Source organism: Schistocerca nitens, chromosome 1 (assembly GCF_023898315.1).
Source record: "Schistocerca nitens isolate TAMUIC-IGC-003100 chromosome 1, iqSchNite1.1, whole genome shotgun sequence".
Lineage (NCBI taxonomy): Eukaryota > Metazoa > Arthropoda > Insecta > Orthoptera > Acrididae > Schistocerca > Schistocerca nitens.
The window spans coordinates 1,227,608,110-1,227,613,062 of record NC_064614.1 but is presented as its reverse complement, the minus strand read 5'-3'; positions in this window follow the sequence as shown (position 1 = coordinate 1,227,613,062).

The following is a 4,953-nucleotide window of genomic DNA, read 5'->3' as shown; positions in this document are numbered from 1 at the left end:
GTAAGAATACCAAATTTCAGGCATTAGCTCTCACCACAGACAACGCAATGGCCGGCGACCTTCGCTTAAAGACGGAGAGAAGTGGTGTTTCCGTAAAGTTGTCATTGCTAAGAGACGAGCAACACTGCGTGAAATAACAGCAAAAATCAATGTGGCACGTACGACGAACGCATGAGTTAGGACAGTGCGGCGAAATTTGGCCGTTGATGTGCCATGGCAGCAGACGACCGACGAGAGTGCCTTTGCTGTCAGTACGATATAGCAAGCAGCGCCTCTCCCGGACTCGTGGCCATATCGATTGGACCCTCGGCAACTGGAAATCCGTCACCTAGTCAGATGAATCCAGAATGGTACGAGCTGACATCAGAGTTCGAGTGTGGCGCAGATCTCACGAACCCATGCAAACAAGTTGTCAACAACGCCCTGTGCAAGCTGGTGGTGGCGTCATAAGGGTGTGGGCTGTGTTTATATGGAGTGGACTGGCTCCTCTGGTACAAGTGAACCAATCATTGACTGGAAACGGTTATGTTCGCTTACTTGTAAACCAATTGCAGCCATTCATGGACTTCATGTCCCAAACAACTATGCTATGTCACCCGACTGGTTTGAAAGACATTCTGGACCTTTCGAGCTAATGATTTGGCCATCCATATCGCCCAGCATGAAACCTATCGAACATTTATGGAACATAATCGAGCGGTTAGATCGTCCACGACATCCTGCGCTCTCAACACTTCTGTAATTATGGAAAGCTATAGGCATGATATCTCAGTATTTCTGCAGGGGTTTCCAACCACTTGTTGAGTCCATGCCACGTCGAGTTGCTGCACTACGCCGAGAAAAAGAAGGTCCAACAAGATATTAGGGGGTACCCCATGACGTTTGTCACCTCGGCATACACTGGCTGACAACAAAGAAAGAGAAAAATTGAGCACCGAAAAGGGGAGGAGTTAGCGAAATGAAACCTCACATCTTGAGATGGTGTGATGTTATTTCAGTCGGTAGAAAACAGAGTCATAATAGCCAAGAACTATACAGTGTGAGCTCTCTTACCTCTATGGCTTTGTACCATTTCTGGCCTAGATACATGAACGGATTTGCTTGATATCCTGGGTACTGGCAAATAAGAAGGCGTACCTCAACATTACGCCGAACGTTCATACGAACACACGCCATTTATGAACGAGAATTGTCCTGTTTGGAACAGGCACCACGATACTGTCGTAAGACAGGTAACATATGGTGTGGCCGAGCGGCTCTAGGCGCTTCAGTCTGGAACCGCGCGACCGCTACGGTCGCAAGTTCGAATCCTGTCTAGGGCATGGATGTGTGTGATGTCCTTCCGTTAGTTAGGTTTAAGTAGTTCTAAGGGAATGCTGACCTCAGATGTTCAGTCCGATAGTGCTCAGAACCTTTTTGAACCATTTGAATATGAGGACGCAGGATGTTTGTGACGTATCGTTGTACCTTCTGACCCTCAGTCACCTCGAGCCGTGAGATTGTAGTCATTTCCCCGATGACTTCGCATACCATGAGACCAGGAGTAACTCCGCTGTTCTCTCCGAAACGTTGGAAGAATGGCACCTCTCCCCATTCTCGCCGACGATGATCATCCAGGGTAGTACAGAACGGCGTGAGGCAGTTCAGCAGCAACTCACGCCTACCGGTTAGGGCACCCTTCCAAACGCAGCTGTTCGTGTTGTGGCGTTAACGGCAGCCCTTGCACAGAACGGTAATTCCCTCGTCCAGTTGCTGATTATCACCTACCACTGGTGCGGGATGACGTATAATGTTGCAAGGTGCTGATATGAAGGGGTTAAGATGTGCTTGGTGCACAATACGGCGATCCTCCGTTGTGGTGGTCACCCATGATCGGCCGAAAGCTTGGCAATAAGTATCCCTGTCTTCATATTTCCTTTCAGCCCGACATAAGAATTCTGTCACACTAGGGTTTCCGAAAAGTGTGGGTATTGCACGAATCGAGTAGCCGGCCAAATTCAGATCACCAATGAGGTCCGTTCCAAACTCTGTTAGGTACTGATAACGCTGTCTCAAACGAGTACGCGGCATCTACGTGTCGTTCACAGTGTTCACGCAACATCTGACGCTGTTCACTTCCATTATATACCCTACCAGGACTGACGCTAATGCTATGGCAGGCGTTCTATCAGCACTGATATTTGGAACTCTAATAATTTACATAACCGGTGCTTATGTGTACATGGGCGAAGTTCCATTGACGTCCGACCATATCTTCTGGGTGCATTTTCCCCTTTTTCTTTTATTAATGTATTCTGTATAATAAATACGAGCAGAAAACAGTCATATTGCAGCTAATCTCGAATACCTTCAAGCTACCTATTAAACTTTACCAAACAGTTTTTGAATAAGTCACACGTCGGGATAGTTAGGAATTAAAATATCTTTCCGTGTAATAGACGGATAAGCATTCCTTCTTCTGACGCGGCCAGTCCATAAAACGCGCCACTGTGTTATACTTTACTATCAGGATGCAGGTATGTATGTATGAATGCAGCTACTCGAGGGACGTAATACTGGCGAAGTGTGCGTTTGCGGCCGTAGGTATAACCCTCTGCAGCTGGCAGTAAAGAGCGTATTACTCGTAAAATTTTATGCAGTTCGTATGGAGTCGTGCATAAAACCAGTCGTTCCCCCGTATGCAATAACGACATATAGAAGAACGGTCTGTTGTTAAGCTATGCATGCGTCATGATCTCAGTACCCGTCAGACGGTATGAAGTTCGGCAACTGGAACAAGAGATGCCGCATTCGCTGCGACACGATAAACTACAGCGGTTCCCCGAAGTTCCTAAGCCCACGCAAGCAACACGCGACATTGCGTTTCAAGCCATCGATAAAGCGGGTATAATGTATTCCACAGCAACCAGTACGGTAGTTACGTTATTCCTCTAAAAACACGCGATTCGTTGACAGATAAGACATGATAAACGTATCTTTCAGAGAAATAGCTCTTACTTGATGGACGTTAGTATCAGTCTCTTCATTTTAGCGTCTTGGTTAGCATTCGACATTTGATTTGTTTGTCGTAGCAGGGCAGTAAAATATGAGAACATGAATTACATTGTCTCACATACCTTAAATGTCCCAATCGTACATTTACTTAGCCTCTGTCGCCGTCACTGAGCTGTTTTGCCGCCTATTAATTGCACTCATACACTCCTGGAAATTGAAATAAGAACACCATGAATTCATTGTCCCAGGAAGGGGAAAGTTTATTGACACATTCCTGGGGTCAGATACATCACATGATCACACTGACAGAACCACAGGCACATAGACACAGGCAACAGAGCATGCACAATGTCGGCACTAGTACGCCGTCACTGAGCTGTTTTGCCGCCTATTAATTGCACTCATACACTCCTGGAAATTGAAATAAGAACACCGTGAATTCATTGTCCCAGGAAGGGGAAAGTTTATTGACACATTCCTGGGGTCAGATACATCACATGATCACACTGACAGAACCACAGGCACATAGACACAGGCAACAGAGCATGCACAATGTCGGCACTAGTACGCCGTCACTGAGCTGTTTTGCCGCCTATTAATTGCACTCATACACTCCTGGAAATTGAAATAAGAACACCGTGAATTCATTGTCCCAGGAAGGGGAAAGTTTATTGACACATTCCTGGGGTCAGATACATCACATGATCACACTGACAGAACCACACGCACATAGACACAGGCAACAGAGTATGCACAATGTCGGCTCTAGTACAGTGTATATCCACCTTTCGCAGCAATGCAGGCTGCTATTCTCCCATGGAGACGATCGTAGAGATGCTGGATGTAGTCCTGTGGAACGGCTTGCCATGCCATTTCCACCTGGCACTCAGTTGGACCAGCGTTCGTGCTGGACGTGCAGACCGCGTGAGACGGCGCTTCATCCAGTCCCAAACATGCTCAATGGGGGACAGATCCGGAGATCTTGCTGGCCAGGGTAGTTGACTTACACCTTCTAGAGCACGTTGGGTGGCACGGGATACATGCGGACGTGCATTGTCCTGTTGGAACAGCAAGTTCCCTTGCCGGTCTAGGAATGGTAGAACGATGGGTTCGATGACGGTTTGGATGTACCGTGCACAATTCAGTGTCCCCTCGACGATCACCAGTGGTGTACGGCCAGTGTAGGAGATCGCTCCCCACACCATGATGCCGGGTGTTGGCCCTGTGTGCCTCGGTCGTATGCAGTCCTGATTGTGGCGCTCACCTGCACGGCGCCAAACACGCATACGACCATCATTGGCACCAAGGCAGAAGCGACTCTCATCGCTGAAGACGACACGTCTCCATTCGTCCCTCCATTCACGCCTGTCGCGACACCACTGGAGGCGGGCTGCACGATGTTGGGGCGTGAGCGGAAGACGGCTTATCGGTGTGCGGGACCGTAGCCCAGCTTCATGGAGACGGTTGCGAATGGTCCTCGCCGATACCCCAGGAGCAACAGTGTCCCTAATTTGCTGGGAAGTGGCGGTGCGGTCCCCTACGGCACTGCGTAGGATCCTACGGTCTTGGCGTGCATCCGTGCGTCGCTGCGGTCCGGTCCGAGGTCGACGGGCACGTGCACCTTCCGCCGACCACTGGCGACAACATTGATGTACTGTGGAGACCTCACGCCCCACGTGTTGAGCAATTCGGCGGTACGTCCACCCGGCCTCCCGCATGCCCACTATACGCCCTCGCTCAAAGTCCGTCAACTGCACATACGGTTCACGTCCACGCTGTCGCGGCATGCTACCAGTGTTAAAGACTGCGATGGAGCTCCGTATGCCACGGCAAACTGGCTGACACTGACGGCGGCGGTGCACAAATGCTGCGCAGCTAGCGCCATTCGACGGCCAACACCGCGGTTCCTGATGTGTCCGCTGTGCAGTGCGTGTGATCATTGCTTGTACAGCCCTCTCG